The sequence below is a fragment of the Balaenoptera borealis genome (genome assembly GCF_965194805.1).
Source record: "Balaenoptera borealis genome assembly, chromosome: 17".
NCBI classification, from domain to species: Eukaryota; Metazoa; Chordata; class Mammalia; order Artiodactyla; family Balaenopteridae; genus Balaenoptera; species Balaenoptera borealis.
In genome coordinates this window covers 1595347-1619899 of record NC_138876.1, presented here as the reverse complement: position 1 = coordinate 1619899, position 24553 = coordinate 1595347, and the positions used below count along the sequence as shown (strand labels likewise).

General features: G+C 61.9%; 1 long non-coding RNA gene across 1 annotated transcript in view; it reads left to right on the top strand.

The window, feature by feature from the left end:
* Positions 1–24553, top strand: part of LOC309614984 — a 51710-nt gene that overhangs the window by 6851 nt on the left and 20306 nt on the right. The gene's annotated exons all lie outside the window — the stretch shown is intronic.

The following is a 24553-nucleotide window of genomic DNA, read 5'->3' as shown; positions in this document are numbered from 1 at the left end:
CAAGGAAGTCGACTTGCTGACTGAACGTGTAGAAACATTGGCTTGTTCTGCACACACACACACGCACACATAATGCACACAGGGGCACACACACGCACACGGCTCCGCTGCCCCGCTGCCCAAGGCCAGGCCGGGGCTCACGTAGGTGCTGCAGGAGAAGGGGTACCGCACCCGGGAGGCGATGTTGTCCGCCCAGGCGGGACCTGCTTCCCGGCGTGTGTGGCCATCTGCCCGTAGCAGAGCAGGGCGGCGCTGCTGACCCCGCCCCGGTGCATGTCGGGGTCCAGCTGCTGCGGCGGGGAGCGCGGTCGGCAGCGGGGCTTCGGGCTCAGAGAAGGGCCCCCGGCGCCCCCCGCCCTGCTGGACCACAGCCCCTCAGGGCAGACCACCTCCTCTGAGCGGCCTGGCTCATCTGCTCTCCGGGCGAGGCACCCAGGGGGCAGAGCCGCTCAGCGCGGCCCCCCAGGTCAGGTGCACCGTGTGGACACAGTCCTGGGCCGCACGCACAGCCCAAGGTCAGGGTGGGCCCCCCGGCCCCTGACCGTCAGCCCCGACAGAGGCTCGGGAGCCCGCGGGTGGGGTCCTGGGGACGAGGCTCACGTCTGCCGGCCCCCGCGAGAACGGAGGAGGTCTGAGCCCCTCACCGCAGCCCCTCAGGGAGGTGGCCTGCACAGAGCAACCCCGCTGGTTCCAGTGAGCAAACCGAGGCTCAGAGGGCACCAGTGGCCTGGGACGCTCTCCAGGCCCCCGCCCTTCCCGCCCCCACGCCACCCTCTCTACCTGGCTGTCCGGGGACACGGGGGCAGACCTCAGGAACCTGGTGTGGCCCAGGTGCTCCAGCATGGCCCACACCTGCTCCACGTGCGAGGTTGACGTCACACCGACGGCCAGCGCGACGCCCTGTGGCCAGAGGACCCCATGATCCTGTCCCAGGGGGCAGCGCCCTGTAGCCCGCCCGCCCCTCCTAAGGGCCCAGCCCGCGCCCGTCCAGTGTCTGACAAGCAGACGGGCAGGGGCGCCCTGCTCGCCCTCAAGGGCCTGCGCCTCGGTGGGCCCTCCAGGCCAGGACGGAGCCAGGACACGCCCCGGGCAGTCCCCACCGGCACTGCAGGTCAGCGCCTGCTCCAGTGGCCCCGGGTTTATTGACAAAGGGCTGGGGTGCTGTGAGAGTCGCAGAGTCCCTGTGGGAAGGGTGGCAGGGCCATCGGCTGTGAAGCAGCAAGGTGCGCAGGAGGCGGGCTCGGGCCCCGCGGGACTGAGGGAGCCCAAGGGGCTGGGGTGGCACAGGCCTCCGACCCACCTCCCGATGGCAGCACGACCGGTGGGACAGCTCGAGGAGCTCGGTCAGGTGTCTCCTCGCAGCTCCTCGCCGGCGCTCTCTCTGAGGATCAGCCCGTACAAGCGGAAGAGGAAGGCCTGGGGCGGGGAGAGCAGCCGGCGGTGCGGGGCTGGAGGCGGTGCCCTCCCCCCACTCTGTGCCCAGCGCTTGGCAACAACGGCCCTCCCAGGCTGCTCATGTCAGGGGCCCCGGGCAGAGCCAGGCCCTCTGCACCCCAATCACGCTTCAGGTGGGTGTGCAGACTGAACTCGGAACCTTCTAGAATCTTCTTTATTTTCCTCTTAATGAAAATTTGTACTTTCTGTGTTGGGCAACACGACTCGAACGGGGCTGACATCACCATGTGTCTCCATGCGAGAGGGTAAGGCCCAGGGGGCAGACACTACTGTACCCCCAGGCCCGGAGCAGGTCCGGCAGGCCTGGAGCCAGTGCCTAGTGTGCGGGGAGGCTGGCGCCCCTGAGGCCCGAGTGTCCGCAGGCCTGGCCCCCTTGCCTGCCCCGCCAGTTGGGTCTGGGTGTCCTGGAGCAGCCAAGGTATGAGCAAAGCCTCCCCTTGCCTTTCCAGCACTTTCCGGGCCGGGCTTGGCATTTGGGAACGGGGGGTGGTCTGTGCAGTCACAGCCCCCCGGGGTCTCCGAGCCGCATCCGTGGGAAGCCCTGGCAGCCCCGCCTGGGCACCGGCCTTCTCCAAAGGCGACTTGAAGTCCAGGTTCAAGGGCCCCAGGAGCTCCTGGATGCTGGCATCTAGAACCTTCTTCCTGATGAGCTGCAGGCAGCACACAGTGCTCGGCCCCCCGCCCCCGAGGCTGGCGGGACGGAGCCCAGAGTGCACAGGGCAGACAGGCCCCGCGAGGACCGGGTCAGGGACCTGGAGGCCAAGTCCACTGGGAATCTGCGGGGACAGCAGTCACCCCTGGGCAGGCAAAGAACACACAACTTGTTCCCAGAGCGGGTAAGGCGAGGCCCAGGATGCTACTCCTCCAGCAGCCCCCCGGGCACTCATTCTAAGTGGATTCCGGCCGTGCCCACCCCTGCTGACCCCCAGCAGCCAGCTGCCCGTAGGACAGAGGCCTATCCCTTAATACGGCTGGTGAGACCGGCCTGGCCCTGCAGTATCTCCCGAGAGAGCTCCCCACCCTTCTGTGCTGCTGTCTCGAGCCTCACGGCCTTTGCACAGGCTGTGCCCACGGCTGGACGGCTCTCCCCACCCCGAGCCAGATGTCCTGTGCATGGGTCAGCCGTCAGCCAGGTTCCCGGCCCCTGAGGCAGAGCCGAGCTATGCTTGGAGCCCGACCCCCTCTGTAAGCACACGTGCCCTGCTGTGATCCCTCCCCATTGGTCCTGTCTGTCCATCAGCCCCAGACTCCCAGAGAATCTGGAACAGGAATGAAGTCCGGCGGCAGCCCAGGCCTTCACGCTGGACGGAGGGCCGGAGCACGGGCGGCGTCCCCTCACATCAGGCTGAGAGCAGTCACAGGAGGCCCGAGCTGGGGAGTCTCCTGCGTCCTGCAGAGGTGGGCCAGTGCCGCCCAGTCGTCGGGGGCCCCCAGGGTCCCGGGGGCAGGTAGAGCTGGCTCCAGGTGGCGCCCAGGCCCTCGCCCGGCTGACGGGCACCGACGTGTGGGGTTGTGTGCCCACCTGCCCTCCACTCGTGCCCTGACTCCCTCCTACCTTGGGGAACCTTCCCCTGCATGTGCCAGGAGGTCAGGGGCTTCAGGGACGACAGAGGCCGGTGATAGCCAAGGGGCGGAGTGGACCCTGAGGCCCCGGAAGACCCCCCCCTCAGCGGCAGAGGGTGGGGTGTGCGCCTCCTCGGTGGCACGGGCCTCTCTCAGAGGCCCGCCTGGCCGTGCTGCTGGACGCAGCAGAGGATGGACTCCGACACCAGGCTCCTCTCCACGGCTGACCTGGTCCTGATCTTGTTGACGAGCGGCGGGCTGCCGCTCAGGGGCTTGTGCAGAGTCACCTGCCTGAGTGGTCGGCAGGGCCCAGAGGAGCGGAGAGGCAGTGCTGGGGACACCGAGGAGGAGCCAGGCCTTCCGGCTCCAGCTCCAGCTGGGCCCCCACGTCGCAGCAGCCCGGCTGCTTGGTGCACGAGGCATCTGCTGTGAATGTAGCCAGGAAACTCTGAAAACACAGCACTCGGAGGGTACACGCCTCCCCGGATGCTGAGACTCAATCAGGAGGCGCGGTGCCGAACCAGCACCCAGTCCGGGAAAGGGGGACACGGCGCAGGGCAGGAACTCAGAACCTCCGATGAAGGGGAGAAGGGGGTGCCAAGGAATTGCTAATCATTTGGGGCCCCAGTTAACCTGGATCCCAACCCTGTTCCTCGCACCCAAGTAAACAGCAGACCGTCCTGATAGCTGAACTTCCGAGCTGCAACCGTGAACGTACAGAGGAGACCGAGGGGTGTGTATCTCTGAATCCTGGGGTAGAGAAAGGCTTTCTGAATATGGCGCAAAGGCAGAAACCAAAGGGAAGGAACTTGTAGAGCTGGCGACGTGAACTTGGGGCCCAAGCAAGCATTATATTCAGTGTTTACTGGTTAAACACTGAAAACATATTTGTGACATCTATAACAAAGGGTTACTATCAATCTATTAAAGGCTCCTATCAGTCAGCTGGTAAGGATTTGCACCATCATTTCAAACTCAGGCAAAGGGGATGGAGAGAAGGCTTCCAGAAGAAATCCTACAGGCCAGTAATTAAACCAAAAGGGAGTCCCCTCACCAGTGAGGAAAGAAACACAAACTGAAACCAGGAGAGAGGCTCTTTCTTGTCAGCGAGACAAAGATGAACCAGTGTGAAGAGAGACATCCTCATGCGGCTGGGGGTGGGAGGAGGGACCCACCCTGGTCCCTGGGACCCCCAGTTCAATGCGCCCAACCTGCATCTCAGGACTCCTGCCAGCCTCACAGCTCTCCCTCCCCTCCCACCTCTCTCCCCGCCTCCCAGCCCCACCCTCCGAACCCACACCTCTGGCCCCCCTTCCTGTCCAGACCCTCCAGGGCCCTGTCTTTTCCGGGGTCACACTCCAAGCCCCACCAGGTGCCAGGCCCTGCCCCACCCTCATCCTCTCTCCCCACCGCCCCTGAGCTGGCCGTTCCCCCTCAGTGGCAGCGTCCGCTCCTCCCTGGGCCCTGTTGCCCACCCAGCAGTCCCCACTCTCGTGTGACTCTTAGCGGTGCCCCCTCAGCAGCCACGCCCACAGAAGCGCTCGCCCCCACAAAGACCCTCGTGACCAGCACACCGGCTATTGGTTTGGCTGGGGGACTGTTGCCCTATTTAGAGGAGACAGTTTTCTCCGGAGGTTGAACCCCCACTTCTGCAAACTGGTCCCCCAAACCGCCTTCATGGAGGACGGAAAGGCCCTTGTCATCCATTCCATGCCTGGGGTGGAAGTGACAGTGGGCAAGAGTCTGAGGAGGTAAGACCAAAGTCAGCAAAGGAGACAGTGAACCCAAGGAGGTAATGTTAGGGTGGCCCAGGGTAACTGAACCCCAAAGAGGATAATATGGCCAGAGAGCAGAGGTCCGCTGGTAAAGCAGATGGCAGAGGGGAGAGCATGGGCGCCTCGAGCTCCTACTGCCTCACTGCCCCCACCCGACATGTTCCTCCGCCTCTTCCACCTGCGTCCCTCTGCTGTCAAAGCGAAGCAACCACCCCAGCCCCATGGACCCTGCCCATCCTGCCGCCTTGGCCACTGCTGGCCCCCAGGGCCCTCCCCCAAAGGCCACAAAGGCCTTCTTTTCCGTTCTTGCACTCAGCCCTGCCACTCCCACTGCCACGGGGCCTTTGCACAAGCTGTGCTAATGCCTGGAACATTCCTGCCCTGCTGCCCCGTGTGTGGCACCCTCCCCACCCGTCCTCCCCATCCTTCCAAGCCTGGGGTTCCCTTTATCCCCCTTTAGGGTGTGCCTTCAATCTGTCTCCTTGAAGCTTTACGTTCCCAGCAGGGAAGAGTATCCCCAAACACGTGGGTCAGGTGCCTGGAGAAGGACTCAGCCCTGGACTCAGAAATGAGTTCCAGGCAAGCAAGGAAATCACTTACAGAAGATGTTATTCAAATGTAAAGATTGTTTAAAAGGTTATAAAAGGCAACAACCTCCCCCAGAGGGGAGTCTCTGATAAGACCCCCCCAGGAGCACACACTAGTTGGCTGAGAATCCCACTTCTGGGAATTTAATCAATGGAATGAATGAGAAATGCATACAAAATTCACTACTCAAGGATTCTTCTCTGGTTTAAAATAGCCATGCATGTTCAAAAATACAGGAAGAACAGGCAGTGGTTAAAAATCATATTTCTGAAGATTAATGAGGTGGGAAATTGCTCAGGATCCCACGTGGAGTGAAAAAACCATATGATTCTAATTTAAAATTAAGAGTTATCTCTGGGTGTTGGGATTGGGGTAATTTTTTTTTCCTGTACACTTTTCAAATTCCAACTTGTCTGCAATGAGAATGGATTACCCTTATGAGAAAAAAAAAATACTTATTTAAGACCAAAAATGACGTGAGGTTTAAGCAAAAAAAGAAAAAAGTCAGCAGACACTAACTTAGGTCCTGGGGACGGGCTGGGCGGGGGGCCGGAGGGGGAGCTGGCACGGGGCTCTGCCCAGCTCTGGGGTCCAGAGGGCCTGGCAGCCTTAAGGGCCCTGAGAAGATGGAGAGGGCTCAGGTCTCCAGACTCGATGGGGGGCTCAGGCTGCAGAGGGGCTGGTGTGGCAGGAGAGGTTGGAGGGGGCAGGACCCCAGCCCCTCTGGCCGCTGGTAAACGTGCTGCCCACCCTGTGGACATCTGAGAGGAGGAGGCTGGGCCCGAGGTCACTCAGGACCCTGCAGGGTGGCCTGGGTCCCCGTGGCTGGGACTTCCGCTTGATGCTGGCGGCCAGCAGAGCAGCGAGGAAGGTATTCTCTGAGAAAGCCCGGCTGATGACGGCCAAGGCGGGAGGTTTTGAGGACTTTTATGAGTTCACAGGGTGGGGGCAGAAACAGGCCACATGGTCCCAAGACCCAGCAGCCCCGACCAGGAGCAGTGTGTGCAGGTTCTCAAGGTCGTTTGGCGGTCAGGAGGGCCCACTGACGACAACTAAAGTGGGCAGACCAAGGTCACGGTCAACGTCGCCAGTGGTGGCAGACAGGTGTCACTCTCTGAGCAAAGCAGCCGAAGGGGCAGCTGGCGGTGGGGGGCCTGGGGATGCTGGGAGCCCAGAAGGGGGCGGGCGGCGGGGGGGGGGAGGGCGCTGGCATGGGTGGGGTGGGTACCTCCCGAGAGACCCCTCTGTGAGTCGAGTCCTGTCCCAGGGCTCCTGAAGCCACGGTTCCTGCTTCCCAGCGGCCACCCTGCCTAAGAATTCCGTCCTCCAACCGCTCCCAGTGACAGGTGAGGTGTCCTCCAGGTGCGTGGCCCTGAATTTGCTTCTCTGGGGCCCAGAAGGACCCGATCCGGACACAGACAGTTCCCTGAGACGGTGGCGGCCCGAGGACAGGCCCTGCCGCCCCAGGCTCCTCTTCCCGGAGCCCCGCGCCCACTCCCGCCAGCCAGCAGGAAGGGCCGGGCTCATGTCCCCACCGCCAGCACTGGGTGCTGCCCGCCTGCGTTCATTCCATGGGTTTGGGCTCCCTGGGTCCTTCCAGAGTGTGTGGTCCCTCCCTTGCCTCCCTGACCTCAGCCTTGGCTCTCAGCCCCCAGGAGAGCAGGAACCTGGCCAGACCCGGCTAATGCTCCCCGCAAGACTGGCACCTCCACCGGTCACACCCAGGAGGGCAGCTGGGGGCGTGGCTACACCAGCTGCTTCCTCCCTCCTGGGGCGGGGACTCTGGGGAGCAGCCCATCCCTGCCTGGGCCCCCCAACACCTCCTCCTCCCTGCCCCACACCCCGGCACAGGGCAGCTCCGCAGCAGGGTCTGTGCCCTGTCGCCTTCCTCGTAACAGTCTGAAGGGATAACTCCTCCGGGACCCTCTGCCCATTCAGAGAGGGGGTCGCAGGTTTCCAACTGGCGTCTGGGATGCTTTGGAGGGAATCTCTGCCCGGCAGCGTGGCTCTCCGATTCCTGGGGCTGAGGAAACCTCAGAGCCACACACCGTTGAGATAAAACAGGGCCCCCGCCCACCCGCCGACAGAGGGCTGGACTGGGGTGGGCCCACAGGTGGCTTGAGGCTTGGGGAGGTGGGTGGACGAAGAAGGGAGCCGAGAAGAGTGACCCCGGCTCTCGGGGCCCCGCAGCCACCAGCAAGGTCCCCGAGGAACCCAGGGGGCAACCCCACAAGACGATCACTTGCGGGGGTTTCTACCGTAAGTGCCCCCATGCCAACAGCACCTTGGAGAGGTGGACCCCGGGGCTCGGGGAGAGCGGGGGCGCGCAGGCAGCTGACCGGAAGCCTCAATCTGTGGGCCAGTCTCCCTGCAGCCAGAAAGCCGGTATAGAGGGAGGGCCCACAGCATCAGGTTCCCTGGGAGTGGCAGCAACGTGGGGACATTTTGAAAGCTTCAGCCCTGCCCATTGCTCCCAGACGAGGGCCCACAGGGTCGCTCTGACCTCTGTGGGTATTTGGGGGAGGACAGACGACACTGACACAGCCCCGTCCAGGCTCTGGGGCACTGGGGGGACACCCGGGGGTCTCCCGGTCCCTGCAAACCCTTTGGACTTGCGGCATGACCATTTGCACTGGAAGAGGTGCCAGAATGGGCCCTGGCGGTGTGTAACGGGGGGACCTGTAAAGACCCCTGATACCCCTCAGATCCCAGCGGGGTGGAGCTGGACCCACCAAGCCACGCTGGGGCTATGTGACCCTGGAGGATGCATGGTCCTCAGAGGCCCCAGATCTGAATCAGCACCTCCATCCGTGGGGCTCCTGGAGTCTGGTGCCATTTCCATGGCAACAGAGGCCGCTGAGGGGGAGGGGCTGAGCTGAGGGCCCTGGTGATATGTGGGCACTGAGGACCTCTGTTTCGAAGCTCTGAGCACAATGGCAGGTGGGGGGTGGGAGCAGCCCCTTTTAGGGCAAAGCAAGTTGCCCAGTGGCAGGTTCAGCGCAGAGGGTTCTACACCAAGGGGTACAGCCCTAGTGCTGAGCAGAGGGGGTCACTGAGGCAGAAGCAACACGACCCTTTCCTGGAGGAGAGTTAGGAAGTGTCACCTGCCAAGTCTCCACCCAGGGCCCTGCCGCCTGGCACAGCCCTGAGGGGCTCCGAGCCCCCAGGCCCTGCTCAGAACAGTCCCCCTTCCAAGGCCAGGGAGAAGGCCACGTCTGCCCTTCCCCCAGAGAGCTCTGCCCCGAGCCCTCAACCTGCCTGGATGGAGGGGTCCTGGGAGGAGGAAGAGAGGGGAGATGGGGAAACAGAGGCCTGAGGCTGGGCCTGAGGAGGTGAGGAAATGGAGGCTCAGGGACCCTGGGATAGAGGTGACAGGGTCCATTGCAGTTGGGGTCAGACATTAGTGGGTGACCAGGGCTTAAAAGGCGATTCTTAGGAGAGCTCAGGTGCCTGTGGTGTTGCCAGTGTGCTCTGGTCTGGGGACCAGGGACAAAGGATCCAGAGGTCCGAGCAAGCTGGGTATGGCCCTTGCCATGGGGCGGACACAGAGCCCGCACAGCCTGGGAAGGCTTCTGGGGGAGGCAGGAGAGGGACAGAGGACCCCGGGCACTCTTGGGGAAATGGCATGAGGAGAGGAGCTGCGTGTGGCTGGAGGGCGGAGGGTGCAAATACCTGGGAGGTGGTGCAACCCGCCCAGTGGCGGGGGCGTGGGGGGAGGGTGTTACGGACGCTGCACTGGTGGAATCCAGAGGTGAACATGACAGCAGGGGACAAGCAGGCTTCGGGGTGGGGGAAAAGCCCCCCTGCGGCTGCCGGAGTTCAAGCACTTGTGAGTGAGCCGGGCAGGAGGTACCGGCACCCTTGCAAGGGCGAAGCTGGGGTGGCCCGAGTGTTCCCAGAGAAGAGGCTCTATCCCCCCGGTGCCCCACGGGGCTGGGGGCCAGAGGAGGGGCGAAGACAGACCGAAGTGTACGGGTGCTGGAGGAGGGCTGCCCACCCCCTGCGTGCCCCCTGTCGCCCGGAACTCGGCTCTGACCCCTCAGTGTGCACCGGTCACCACAAGAGCTGGAAAGCCCAGAGTCTGGCGTGTAGAAATCTGGATTACCACTGGGGAGAGCAGCGCGGGGCGCGATCACCCTCACAGAGGCTGGGGGCCTGGAGTCCAACCTGCTCCGTCCTCGAGGGGCCGGCTCTGCCCAAGGCACACGCTGTGCTGGTGGTTGGTGACTGGCACATCTTACGTGATGACTTTGCTCCCTGCTGCCCACAGTTCACATGGGGCTGGGGCAGGGCTGGGCAGGATGGCGGAGGCTGCACGAAACTCAAGTCTCAGATGGATCCCATCTCGCTGGGGAGACAGGATGGGAACGACACAGGCTCTTCTGAGTCCCGCTGCAGCCCACGGCTCCCCATGACAGGCTGTCACCATCTGACTCATTCATTTATTCAACATATAATTGAGCACCCAGAATGTACTGTCTTCCGTCAGCTTGGAAAAGGAAGAAAAAGATGTGACCAAGGCAGTCTGTGCCCCCAGGGGCTCACAGCCTGGTAGGGAGACAGAGTCATAAACGGACAGCCGCTCAAAAAGACAGGTGCTCGGTGGAAACAGTCCATTTCTGCCTGGGAAGTTCAGGTCAGGCCTTGCAGAGGAAGGGGCATTTGAGCTGGGGCTTGAAACATACATAAGAGTTTGCCAGATGTTGAGGAAAGAAGAGGAATCGCAGCAGAGGGAATGGCACAAAAAGGTGTGGAGCTGGGAAAACCCAGCGGGTCTCAGGGCAGGTGGGAGGGGAGCAGAGGCAAGTCCCAGGGTTGGGGTGGGGGGATGTTGGGGTGTGCAAGGAGGTGCCTTGTGGGGGGGGGTCACACGGCCCACGTGGCAGGGGGAGTGGGTTGGTGTCCTATTAAAATGTAGGGCTTGGGATTTAGGTTCTGTCTTTGGCAGGAGGGAGCCTTCTGGGGTTTCAGAGCAGCAGTGGCAATGGGGCTTTGGTTTGAGGAAAGTCATGTGGGACAACCAAGGGGCGGCCCGATGGAGAAGGCCAGCCAGCAGGGCGGCCAGGTAGAGGCCGAGCCAGGCTGGTGCCACCCAGCCGCCTTGCTTCCTTCCGCTCGATTCGGCCAGTCACTCTGAGGTCTCTCTGAGCGTCCCCGTGGCCCAGGCCAGCAGAGAGCACGTGGCGTCGAGGGGCCCCACCAGACTCCAGGACTCTCCCACCTCCGGGCAGCGCTGCTAACACGCCTCCTCCAGCCGGGCTCCGGCCCATGCCAGCCCCGGCTGCTCCTGCGTCTGTCTCCCCAGGGCCCCCCCCCGCCCCCCGCCAGCTTCCCCCCTCCCACCCCTCCCTCCTTCCCACCCCTTTCTTCCTGACTCTCCTCCCAGACGCCCAAGGGCAGGAGGGGGCCCAGGTCAGGGCGGGAGGGGGAGGCCAGGCTGGGCAGAGACATTCCAACTGGTGCTGGGGAGGGACCTGGGACGTGGGGAATGGGAGACATCAAGGTGCTCACGGCCGAGCAGCCCGGGCCTGGGCTGGCTCCTCCTGTGGTGGTCCCAGCTGTGGTCCAGTCCCACAGGGCCCCTCCTGCTCCGAGCTCAGGCTCAGATCTGCTCCTCCACTACAGGCTGTGTGGCCTTGGGCAGGTTACTGAGCCCCTCTGTGCCTCTGTTTCCCCACCTGTAAAATAGCACCTGCTATTTGTGATGGTTGTGATGAAGATTAACTGAGCATTTATTTATAAAGCACAGGGACAGCCCTGGGCAGAGAAACACCTCTGATAGAAATAGGATAGAAATACGAAATCAGAGAGGACCACAGGCCCTGAGTCTCTGTCAGGTGCGGTCGGGGTGAGGGAGGGGCGAAGGGGCGAGGAGAGATGCAGCCGCTGTCCTCGGGTTTGGTAAATGGGAAAATGGTGTCTGAGATGGTGGCGTTTGGGCAGGAATGGGAAGGAGCCGGCAAGCACAGGTTGGAGGGCCCGGGCGCGCGGGTTCCAGGCAGAGACGAGCACGGGCACCAGAGGCCTCGCAGGAGCCGGGCCAAGGCCTCAACCCCAGGACCGGGGAGGAGCGGGTGGGATCTACGAAGGGGAGCCACACGGCCAGATTGAAGCCTGTTTTGGAGAAGGGTTTACTGTCCTCCCTCCACTCCTGTCTCCCTCCCTCCCTTCACCTGGTAAATGTCAAATGAGTGCCCAGCACAGGCCAGGCACTGGGGTGGCCCCCCGAGCACAGTGGGGGAGGGACTGCTGTCTCGCGGGGCTCCTGGTCTAGCTGCCACCGATGGCCACCAGTGGTTTAGCTGCTGCAGGTGCCCCAGCCTGACATCACAGCCAGCTTCTGGTCCCGGGACCGAGGCCGGTCAGCTACGGCCCACAGAGCCCACTCACCTGCAGTCGCTCGCCGGCCAAGGGGGTCCACCCTGAGGATGGACCACAGCGCCGGCCTATCCTTGCCTCCCTCTTCCACCTGCAGGGTCCCGGCGGGTCTCCACACAGGCCAGCTGACAGAAGCCCAGTAGAAAAAGGGGGATCCTGGCCAAGTTGGGGAGGGGAGAAGCAAAGGAGTAAGCGGGCAGGAGGTGGAGAAGGGGTGCCGTCCGCCTGGTGCCCTGCATGGGCCTCATCTGCCGCCCAGAGCCCACTGGAAAGAGCCCCACCAGGTTCTCGGCTCTAAAGCTGGATGCTGGGGTCACCCCGGCCAGTCCCATGGTTCACCAGCTGGGTAACTCAGGATACGGCACGAGCGTCTGTGCCTGTTCCCGGTAAATGGGGTTCCCCGGTGAAGAAGTCGGAGGGTGCGGCCCGCGATGCACGCGGCTGGTGTCAGTGGTGAGGTCAGCGGCTCCCACGCTGGGGGGTGGGAGCTGTGCCCTGGGGCAGGCCGAGGAGGACCTCTCAGGTGCCTCCCAGCCCAGGATGCTGTCCCAGGTGGGTGGCGGCAGGAAGGAGGCCTGGGAAGGGGCGGGTGGGGAGCAGAGTCCGAGGGGCTGACCCCGGGAGGTAGAGGGTGGCTGGGAAGAGGTGCAGCTCTGTCCCTTTGGGCTGCAGGGCCCTGGGCAAGCCCTCCCTCTGAGCCCGTGTCTTCATCTGCCATTGGCACATGAGAATTAAACGGAGTCAAGGGCTTCCCTGGTGGCGCAGTGGTTAAGAATCCGTCTGCCAATGCAGGGGACACAGCTTCGAGCCCTGGGCTGGGAAGATCCCACATGCCACGGAGCAACTAAGCCCGTGCGCCACAACTACTGAGCCTGCGCTCTAGAGCCCGCGAGCCACAACTACTGAGCCTGCGTGCCACAACTACTGAGCCCGTGTGCCTACAGCCCGTGCTCCGAAACAAGAGAAGCCACTGCAATGAGAAGCCCAGGCACCGCAATGAAGAGTAGCCCCCGCTCGCCGCAATTAGAGAAAGCCCATGTGCAGCAATGAAGACCCAACACAGCCAAAAATAACAAATAAATAAAATAAATAAATTTAAACGGAGTCGAAGGAGATGATGCTCTCAGAGCTCGGCCATCCTCCCCTTCGGGTGGTCCCACCCGCCCCTCCACGCGCAGCCACGTGGTGGCAGAGACTGTGTCCGCCGCACAGGAGGTTCGAAGAAGCTTGGAATAAAGGACTCCATGTCTTACTTTCTTGGCACATTGTGATGCGCAATGAGTGTTTGTTGAACGAATGAGTGGGAGGACGGACCGGTGGATGAGCAAAAGGACGCGGCAGAGCTGGTTTGTGCATGGCCGGCCGTGGCCAGGCCTGACACCGAGGCGGGGACTCGGCTCTGGAGCAAGTCTGGCTCACGAGGAGTGGACGCGGTGGGGAGGCCCCGCTCTGGCCACACCAGGAGCCCTTGGCCCAGAACCCCAGAGCCCCTGGGCCTCCTGCTATCTGTGCTGACCAAGCACCGTCCTCCCAGCTGTTCCGCTCGGTCCAGGCTCCAGAGCAGACGCCCGGGGCCAGGCCTCGCCTGCCCAGAGCCCGGGGACCTGGAGTGGGCGGGGGAGACCTCCTCCAGCACCCTGGAGGCTGGAGCAGGAGCAGCCACGGCCTGTGTGTCACCCCCCCCCGTAGACCCTGCTCCCAGGAGGCATCGTGGAGGACTGGACGCTGCCCGGCTGCCCATCTCCAGCCGAGGGGCGGGCGCTGTGTCTGCTGGCAAAGCCTGCTCTCCTTCCTCCACGGAAGCAGGGGGCTGGAAGTGATTAACTCGCAGTCGGGCACCCTCTGAGAGGTGGAGGCTGGACGGGACGATCTGTAAGAAGCCATGCTGCCCTGGCAGCGCAGGACGGTATGGGATCGCACGTGCGTGAGTGTGTGCGCTTTCCCTGGCTCACGCGCTCCAGGGCACGTCCAGCCTCCGGGCTCTGCTCTCTCTGGGGATGAGCGTCCATCCTGCTGCCTCTTCCTGCTGCGGAGTCCCATCCTCTGACCTGTGTCCACAGGAGGCGGAGCCAGGCACAGGCTCCTTAAGTGCCCTTTGGGTGGGCCAAGCCTTCTCGTCCCCAGCCCCGGCCTCTGCCACGCAAGATGTGGGCATCCCAGCCTGGCCGAGTCCGAAGGGCCAGGGTCAGCCTCCTTCAGCCCCGGGCCTCCCCTCAGGCAGCTGCTCTCCCAGTAGGCCTTGGCCATCGGCAGCCCCCAGATGGCCCGACTGCCCTTGCTAAAGCAGCTGCACCAAGACCTCCCCTACCCCTCAGGGTCTCCAGCACTTCCAGGTGAGCCCAGGTGTGTCATGTGGGCCCCAGTAGCCCGCCCTGACAGCCTGGCCAGCCTCAGCCCCACCCCGCCACCTCCCCAGTACCCACTGCACGAGTGTCAGTGGTCGGGAGCCGGACCTGCCTTCCAGCCGCAGACCAGCCCCAAGCCGTCTGCTCGGGCAGGACCACTGGCCCTGGAGCTGGCTCCTCATCAGTTAAGGACAGAAAGCTGACAGGGGACGGGAGCTGGGGGCTGCGGTCAACTGGGCACTCAGAGGAGAGCGGCCCATCTGTCCACCCACTGCTGCCCGCGTGAGTGCAGGCGGCCTCTGAAGGTCTCGACTCCTCTGCACTTCCCGGCCAGGCCTGCAGGTCCAGCCCTGCTCTTTGGAGGTAGCCTTGAGCGAGGAAGAAAGGGGGAGGCTTGAATGGAAAGCCATGAGCTTGTACAGGTGCTGCTGCCCACTGTAGCAGAAGTCAGAGATGAGCTCAGAGGGTGTGGCATGGGCTAACCCCAACCCAGTGGTAGTGGATAGTCTTCTCATATAATCAGAAGTCTGGAGTGGGCAGCCCAGGGCTGGTTTGGAAGCTCTGTGCCCCAACAAAGACCCTGCCTCCTTCTACCTTCTTAAAATGAAAAAAAAAAAAAAAAAAAAAAATTTTTTAATACCTCTTACCTCCAGTATTGCTGTTTTGCCTCCAACCATCACATCACCACTCCAGGCAGCCAAAAGGGTGAAAGGGTCTGTGTCAGATGAAAACAAGAGCTTTCGTATAAGCTCTCCCCAGGGACTTTTTATTCCTCATTGGCAAGAAATGGCCACGTGGCCAAAGATTCTGGGGAGGGGCTCTGTGAAGGGCCACATGGCCACCTCAAACAGAGTCAGGGCTTCAGGGAGGAAGGACATGGGTGTGGATGTTGGGCAGGCAGCTGTGGAGGTAGATGTTATTATTTGTGATGATTCCTTAGAAACCCCCTGTTCTCCCACTTCACTACCTGACTCTGTCCTCACCTGCTCCCTGGGCACAGCGTCCAAGTGGCTGCTGGAGCACCTTCCCCACACTAAGTTTGCCAGTGTGGCCCGTCCCCCCATTTGACCTTGAGCCCTTCAAGTCACCTCTGAGCCCCCAGAACCCCCCCCCCACAGAGATGTTATGGCACGGGGTCAGTGACTGTGCCCTGTGTGAGGACTTCCTGTGGGCTGGGCGCCCACCAGGGGTGTGGACTCTGGGGTCACATCCTCAGCCCCCCTCGACCTCAGCCACAGCACGAGCAAAGTGGACGTCCCAGACGCCACAGGTAGGGCATCATGATCATTAGCAGTATATTAGGGCAGTGACTTTTTTTGCTTCACACGCATAACCCACAAGTCCTTGCCTGAGTCAGAGCTGATGACAGGCATTGTTTCTCCTTCAAGGACCACCTTGGTGACCGTGTGAGGTGACAGCTGTGTGAGGGAATGTGATGGGTATTTCCTCTGGGGGCAGGCTCCCACAGCCTCCATCTCCCAGGGTTGGACAGTCACTTGATTCCTTCACCTTTTCCTTGGCCACCTCTTTGAGGCTGGAATTGTCCCCACCTATCAGCCTTGGAAAGGACCAGCTCACTTTGGGAGAAGCTGCCTCAGCTTCCCTAAACCTAGGCCTGAAGAGGACTTTCGTGGCCAATCCCCCGCCCTCCTCGATAGGAGTCCCTTCCACCAGCCGTCGGTTGGTTACCTCCAAGGCCGGGGAACATTACTCTCTCTCCAGGCACATGAATGCTGCAGGGGGCGAGGTTTGTTGCTAATATATAGAAATATACAGTGGATTTTTGTGCATTGATCTTGCATCCTGCAACCTTGCTGAACTCACTTACTAGCTTTAGGAGATTTTTCTGTTGATTTCTTGGGATGTTGTACACAGACAATCATGTCATCTGCAAACAGGAACAATTTTGTTTCTTCCTTTCAATGTGTATGCCTTTTATTTATTTTTCTTGCTTTATTCCAGTGGCTAGAACTTCCACTACTATGTTGAATGAGAGTGGAGAAAGAGACATCCCTGCCTTATTCCTGATCACAGGAGGAAAACATTCAGCCTTTCACCCCAGCGGCATGAGGTTGGCTGTCAGTTTTGGGGGGTTTTTTGATGCTCTTTATCAAGTTGAGAGCATTCCCCTCTCTTCCTGTTTTTCTGAGAGTTTTTATCATGACTTGACTGTTGAATTTTCTCAACTATTTTTTCAGTATCAATCGATATGATCATGTGACTTTTCTTTTTTTAGCTTGCTAACATAGTGGATTACATTGCTTGATTTTCAAATATTGAGCCAGCCTTGCATCCTGGGAACAACCCTAACTTATTCTCTCCAGGAAAAGAGGAGCGATCCCCCCAGGGAGGCCTGAGGCACCTGAGGTTGGGGTACCAGGGAAGCTTGAGGTTAAATAGGGCCAGGTCTCTGTGGGTGAAAGGAAGCCCATACTCTGGTTTTCTGGCCATCGATGAAATGCACATGTGTCAAAGGTGTTATTTCCTTCACCAGTGAGGGACCCAGGAAAATGTTTCAACCAGTTCAAAGGAAAATCCAGGGAACACACATAAACAGGGAGGAAGAAATGCTGAAATGAACTGACAAAGAGATGCAGCAAGAGTCACGTGTGTCCCGTGGACCAGGATTATCTGTGTGATGGTGGTTTTCTACAACCGGCTGACATGTAAGTAGCTCTGAGTCAATGGAAGGCAGAGGCCACCTGGGACGGTGGTCCACCCTCTCTGGTGCAGTGGAAGGTGGTCCCTGCAGACAGAGGGTGGGGCTGGGGCCCGGGCACTGGGGACGTGGCAGCCCGAGGCTGGGTGCTCTGAACAGCTGGCATCTTGGGGACAGGCGTCTGGGTTAGGAAGTTTCCCACAGGGCAGGTGGCAGAGCCCTCACATCAGGCCTGGTGTCCAAGGCCTGGGGACAGAGGAGGTCATGAGCAAGGGTCCACTCTGTGGGCTGGGCCCAGAGACCCCTCCCAGACCCCTCCTGTTCAGGTGCAGGGGCGCCTCTTTGGACCAAGGGGTCACCATCCAGGCTGAGACTACAGGCATCCCTGGCTGAGCCCCTCCTGGTCTTCTGGGCCAAGCCCTGGGGCAAGAACAGAAGGGCCACACCACCCCAGGGGAGAGACCGGCCAAGACTGTCCATCAGGGTGCCCAGGCCTTGGGCATGGGGTCATGTGGTTTCCTCCATGTGGAAGGGACAGGGCAGCCCCCCCAGGGCCTGAAATTCAGATGCCGCCCTTCTGCCCCAAAAAGATTCTGGTAGAGCTGGCCTCGGGCTAGGCTCTGGAATCTGCATCCTTAACCCAAGCTCCGGGAGCTGAAGTGCCTATGAGCAGAGTCCCTGTACATTTGGGGCCAGAAACCCCTCCCCATGGCTGGGAGCCCCTGGGTCGGGGAGACTGACCCCAGGGACAGCTGAGCCCTGAGTGCGGAGGGGCCGCTGGGGAGGCCGGCCAGAGTCCAGAAGGCAGGAGGGTGCGGAGAGGGAGGGCCAGGTGTGACAGGACGGGCCTGCAGGCAGAGCCAGGGCTGGGCACCCCCTGTGCAGGTCGGGGAGGTGGCACCAGGCTGCCAGACTCCCCTCCAGCCCCACACCCCAGTCCGATCTGGGAGGGACACCTCTGCCAGACCGTGTGGAATTGGCCTCAGGCGCTGGAAGCCAGGAGAGGGGGTGACCTGGCTGCAGCCTGGAGCCCCAAGGTGTCCTCAGTCACTCACTGGCAATAACCGCTCAGGGCCTCGGGCTCTGGAACGGCACCCCCGCGGAGATCCTGGCCGCCTTGGAGCCTGGGCAGGGCCTTTCCCAGAGCCTGGAGCCCTCTGGGGTCCCCAGGTTGACAGGTGGGGAAGCCAGAACTCCAGGGACCCCCCAGTACTCAGCCCTCCCCCAGGGCAGTCAGGATCAGCAAACCAGGTGCCCCCCACTGCCCTGAGGTCTCCCCTGGACGGCCCTGCTCTCCACCCATCCCCACCTTTCGAAGGAAGCTCAGCCCCAGGGGTGGTCCTGTCCTCCCCACTCTGGGCGAGGCAGACAGCACCGAGAAACAGAAATAGAGTGGGCCGAAACTGTGATTTAAAATTTTCTAGTAGTCACACAAAAAAATAAAGAGATGAATTAATTTTAATCACATTTTATTTAACCCAGTATATCCAAAATATTCCACAGTGTAGGGAGTATTCCAGCCTCCAGGCAGATGCGATCAGGATGGCCCCTTGTCAGGTGTGCAGAGCTGGTGGGGGGAACATGGCTGATGGCACGTCACAGGGCGGCACAGTCCTGCCGTGGGAGGAGACCCCGGCTACTGGCTGGCTCTTCAGCACCCCCACCAGCCCCTGCGGCCTGCATTCCATCCCCGAGCACCCCGTCCACTGGCTGGGTGGGCGGGGTGGGAGGCGGGGTAAAGGGAGGACTGAGGCAGCCGCTCAGCAAGGCCCAGCCCCGCCCTGCCCAGCCGGCTCTCCTCTCCCACCCACGCAGCTCTTCGGGACTCCAGGCACGGAGCTCCCAGGTGGGCGGGAGGCCAGATGACAGGCGGGGGCTGCTGTCAGCAGTGCGGGCACCGACCCCCGCTTCCCCCACCCCCATCCTGGCTGGGAGCCCCTCTCCCCTCAGCTCCCCTGAGTCCAGTGGCCTGTGTCCCGGGGGGGCTCTGGCCATTTGACAAAGGCCCCCTCCCCTCCCCGCCAGTGCTGCCGTGGCAGGGATGGGGAGACGGAGGCGGGAGGAGGGGAGCCAAGGCAACAGCAAGGACTGGTCCTCAGTGAGTCTGTGGGGAGCCGGGCCAGCGTCCCGGCACTGAGTCTGATCGTGACCATGGCCTGCAGGGGGGACAGGCCCAGCACCATCACAAAGCCACAAAAGGGAAAGAGCTGGTTCAGCCAGGGCCGCCCAACTCCCCCAGAGGCCAAAGGAGAGGGACCTCAGCGAGGGCAGTGGGGACAGAGCGAAGCTGCTGCCGTGGCCTTCCTAGACAGTGATGACCAGGCTGATGTCAACCGGGGCCAGGATGGTGACAACCAGGAGGAGGCAACCATGAGGAAAGGGAGGGTGGCAGTGACGGGGCTGTGCCCTTGGTGGGGATGCTGGAGAATCACAAGAATGGGGTGTCTAATAACCCCCTCCCCCTCTCTGGACCTCCTGATCCCAATCAGGAAACCTCAGGGACCTTTCTGAAGCCCCGCCCACCATACATACACTTACAGACACACACATACATGCGCACACACACGCTCCAGACGCACACACACACGCTCCACACACACACACACATGCACACCCACAGACACACAGGCACACACACAGGTGCCCTGAAATCTGTCCATCAAGGATGCTGTGGTACCACAGCCTGGTTCCCATAGCAACACCTAGATGGTGGGGGAGGGGAGAAGAGTGGAAATGCAGAGAAACACTAAATAAAGAACAACAACTTTAAAAAATGAGCACTCAGGGAGAAATAATCTTGGAGGGATGGCCCAGCCCTGGGCTGAGGGCACCTCTGCCCGTCACTCCCACAAACGCACTGGCCAGCTCTGGCCGCAGAACGGCACTGCTGGAAGAGGACAAGCTCATGCAACGTGACTGAGTCTGTCATGGGGGTGGCCAGGCCAGGTGTGTGGGAGGGGTATCCTGAGGGGAGGAGGGATTAGCTGGTCTTGGGGGCCTGGAGTGCCAGCCTGGGAGACCTCTGCTGTCCCTGCAGTGGGAAGACCGGCAGGACCGGAGCAGGGCTGTGATGTGGGTGGCTTGTCAGAGGTGACTTATTTGCTGGGCTCACCTGGATGAGAACGTGCATCACAGTGGGCTTCCTAGAGGAGGCAGCCCAGGCATCTGCCTGCAGAAGATGGAAGGATTGGAGCTGTGGTGGGAGCAGTGGGCTGGGGGAGGGCGTGACCAAGCGAAGCCGCCAGGCAGTGCGTGGCGTCTGCATAGGGCGGCGGGGGGATGGGGTGGAGCAGGTGAAGGGCCTTGAAGACCTGCCAAGGGGGCCCAAAGGAGGGTACCAGGGGTACCTCAGGAGCAGGGTTACCAGACAACTTCAGGAGTCAGATCTGAGGGGATGCATTGTGGTCTGGGGGTCAGGAGCTGGAATCCTGGGTGGGTGCTGGCCCCAGATCCTTGGGTGTGTCACCTGCCCCCCACCACCGGCTGAGTCGCCTCATTCCATGTTCCCTTCCCATAGGTACCTCCAGCCCAAGGAAGGACTTAGAATCCCAGCCCCAGCCTGCAGTGTGGGCGCCCACGCCCCATCTGTTCTCGTTGGGGAAGCCCCGCAGAGCAACGGGCTTTCCTACACTTGCTAAAAGGAGCAAACCCCAGGTGAGGTCGCCTCACAGACTCCACGGAGCAGCAGGAACACAGCTTTCCTTCTTTCCAAGCACGGGGCTCCGGCGGATGTGGGGGTCTGAGAGGACCACAAGCCCTTGCTTCATCCAGGGATCAGAGGAGAGCAGCGCTCCTGCTCCCCAAACCAGGTCTGAATCGTCACTGGTGAGAAGTCATTGCACAGATGGTTCCGGTGCACCTCCCGCACCAGGTGGTTTCTGAGGCTATGCGGGCACGAGAGGGGCTCATCGTCTGGGACCCCCGGTCCCCTCTGATTGGGAGGTGTCAGAACTTCCTGTAAGGCCCTCCTGGCCTTTGTTAAGTAGAGCCAGCGTCTCCCACAGCGGACAGACCAGAGTGATCAGAGGAGGTTCTCTGACCACCAGGCCTGACACCCTCCTTCCAGGGCAGGTACCCCTCCTCCCTATTTCTCCTGAGTGCAGAGAGACAGACTAACATTTTCCAGCAGAAATGTACGAAGCACCAGGGCAAAACAAAGACAAGATAATTACGGGGATAACAGAGGCTAAAAATAGCCTCCTTCACAGCCCAGACTCCTGGCACGGAAGATGCCAGACAATCCAGCAGCAGGAGCACGGAGCCCAGGGCCCTCCGAGGAGAGGAGGGGCAGACCCCTGGCATGTGCAAGGGCCAGGAAGGGGTGCAGGGCTGGCATGGGGGCCTCTGTCCTCAGGGAGGGACCGCCAGGACAAGGAGGAATGGGATGGGGAGGACCCAAAAGGTGACATCAAGGGTGGGGTGCAGGGAGGTCTCCGTGGAGGAGAGGACGAGAGCAGGGCTTTGGAGGATGAGTAGGAGTTCGGCAGACAGTGGCCATTCCCTGCAGAAGGGGTGGAGGCGGGAGTTCCGTGGGCAGCTCCCAGTGGGACAGTCAGAAAGGCAGGCAAGGGTGGTGTCGGAGGGGGCCTCCGAGGTCCCTGGTCTGAGCCGTTTGGTGACCCTCAGCGTGGGGAGCTCACTCCGTCCTCAGGAAGCTTCTGTCTTTGGGGAGCAGCCTCTAAGCAACACTTTCCCCCCGTGGGCGACCTGAGCCAGGCTTGGCGTGCTCCGTACGGGGCTACGGCTCGGAGGCAGGGCAGCGGCTGGCCCCCGCCCCTGCCCTTTCCAGCTGAGCCCCAGCTGCCTTCAAGGCGCCTTCATGGCTCAGAGCCAAGCTTGGGGCTTAGCCATGGACGTGGCAGGGGACAGACCCCTGGCAGCCCTGGGCCTTTCTGGTGCCGAGCTGAGGAGGCTTGCTTGGAGGCCCCCGAGGTGGCGCCGTGCCCGAGGTCCAGGGCTCCTCCACGGAGAGCAGTCAGAGTAAGGAGGCGTTCTGCCGCAGTGCCTGGTGGCCAGAGGTGGGCGGCAGGAGACAACTAATGAGAGCCAGGCCGCGGGCAGGGGCCTTTGGGAGAGAATGGTGGCGGAGGTTTGCTTCTAAGGGATTCTGGAAGGACAGTGCCTGGCGGGATGGGGGAGGACCAGAGGGCAGGAGACAGAGGAGGCAGAGGCAGAGGGGTGGGTGTGGAAGGAGGGGACAAGGGGGGATGGGGACAGCTGCAAAAAGGGGGCTGGGGAGTAGGCGTCACCTTCCACTGCGGGGCCCTGGGGGCTGGCTTGGAACTGGAGCTTCATCCAGAGGCCCTGGGAGACATTTAGAGAGCTGGGCTCAGGACCTTCCTGGTAGCGATTTTATTCTTTAAAGATCTTTTCATTCCAGGAAAAGGGTTCCAGGAAACAGAGCAATGCAAACCAAAGGCACAAGCAGACCCCAGTGGGAAGTCTTATACGGTGGCATCTCTGAGGGGAAGCGAGTGTGTGGTGATGGTAGATAGAATGAGAGAAGCTATTCGAAATCCCAGGAAGAAACAAAGCGTTGTATAAGAAAGGAGAACTAATTCTCTGGCCTGGAAGATGCCAGGTTGGGATAACTGAACACGGAATATGAAGTTAGCAGAGATGGCGATCTGACCTCCTGGGGAGAGGCAGGAGGTGTGCCGCTCAGGGACGGGTTCCATGATGCCTGAAGCTGGCAGGTGACTAGTTCTCTGTGGCAGGTACAGAGGAGACACGGAGCCTCAGCCAGCTTGCCCGGGAACGGGGCTGAGCGGGGGTGCGGGGGGAGCCTGGGGCCGTGGGCTGCGGGGAAGCCAGGACCTTCCTAGGGTCCCAGCCACAACGGGGCCATCGTGAGACGGGGAGACCCAGGCTGGGGGCAGAGCCGCAGCTTCAGGTGGGCAGGTGGGTGCAGAGAGAAGAGCAGGACTGGCCAGCCAGGGTGGGGGGCTTGGAGAGAGCACCCCTGCCCTGCCCACGGCTTCCCACTTCCACAAAGGCCACGCCGCCAGCTACTCCGCAGCCCTGGGGTCTGGCTTCAGCTCCTGCCCCCAGGCCATGCTGCTCTCCCGAGGTTCCCTGAGGTGGGCCCAGGGTCAGCACTGGGACTATGGGGTCCTCTTAGGTGTTCCGAGTGACTAAGGGAGCACAGCTAGTTTGGATGGGCAGAGTGACGCCGGTTCAGGGTGACTGACAGAGGGCAGGTGGGACCCAGAGGATGGGGCCCGAGGAAGGAACGCTGGCTCCCTCGGCCTTCTCCCTGGCCCACGGGCCAGCCCGAGGCCAGCAGAGATGCAGAGGAGGACGTTTGGTGCACCTGGGGACTCCCTGCTTCTCTTGGGCCTCAGTTTCCCCGTCCATAGGAGAGGCCATTCCAGCTCTGAGGCTCCATCACGGAGAGGAGTGGTAGCTGAGGGCCAGAGGAGCCCCCTCCAGCTGCTGCCCTCACATCTGGGTCCCCCCCAGAGCCGAGGGCTGGGCGCTGGGGCTGCCTGGCCTCCTTCCTGGAGGAAACAGGCTAATGTATGCCACCCGCCCCGGCTGCTGCAGAAGTGGGGCGCCAGCTGGGAGCTCGGCAGGCAGCGTGGGAGAGCCCCTGGGCGGTGATGGCGGGTCTGCGGGGGCCCCTGGGTGGGGACCGGAAGAGAGGAAGAGGCACGAGGGGAGCCTTGTAATTTGGGCCGGTGGGCAGGCCGGGCCAGGGTCAGCGACTGGTCAGAAGCAGGGGTCATGAGTGGCCAAGGGGAGGGGTCCGTGGTGACCAGGGTCAGGGGTCAGTGGGGACAGGGTCACTGGGACCGGGAAGCACATTGTCCTCCCGTAGACAGTCCTCTGACCCTCAGCAGAGCCACTGCAAACTCAGTGCCTGCCTCTTTCTTTGTCCCCAGCAGGAAGAGAAGCAGGCTTTAAAGCAGCAGCCGCAGTGGTAGAACCAGCTTGGATCTCAGAGTCAGGCACGTGTGGGTTCAGGAACAGGCCTTCAAGGAAGTCAGTGTTTTGAGCACATTCCAGGAGGCATGGAGGGCGGAGAATCCTGGCCAGGTCCCCGCCTCTCCCCGAGCCTCAGTTTCGGTGTTGGGAAGGTGGGGCTGTGGAAAGGGGCCCGTCGTGGGTGACCCCGTCATGGGCGGAGCCCGTCGTCGGGCCGCCCCAGCAACTCCTCTGTGCCACTTCTCTGCCGGCAGAGTTGGGTGCTGCACCCCGGTGTTGGCAGTAGGGGAAACCCTTGGCCTGGAGGAAGGCAGCTTCCTGGGGGTGGGGAAACCACAGACATCCCAGGAGGGGGCAGGGCCCACCCAGAGAGACAGCAGTGCCCTGGGCCCCTGAGCTCCACTGCCCAAGCCAGACCTGCCCCGGTCCCCTGGGCTGGCGCACCTGGGGGCACCTGAGGTCTCACCGTGGGGAGTGGCTTTAGGTGTCCCCAGTCTCCTGCCTCCTGTCTCAGGCCCAGACGGCTGGGCGTGGGCTCACTGAGGCAGAGAGAAGGGAGAGGGCCGGTGGGAGGCCCAGGGGAGGCTGGAGCACACATCACACCTTGGACCCAGAGCTGCCCACCACCCCCGGTGAGGTGGGCCTCTGGAACCCTCAGGTGGGCGAGCTACTGGCTATGCGCCCCCCACCCGCAGGGCACAGACGGTCTGTGACACCCCTGGGTGGCCAACCAAGTCACACACAGTAAGACCCAACCTGGCGGGCCATGAAAGCCCACCGGGGGCACGGGGCCCTGCTGACGGCCTCGGCTGAGCCTCGGGGGCCGCCGCACGTGACATCCTGAGCGCCTGCTCTGGCCGGCA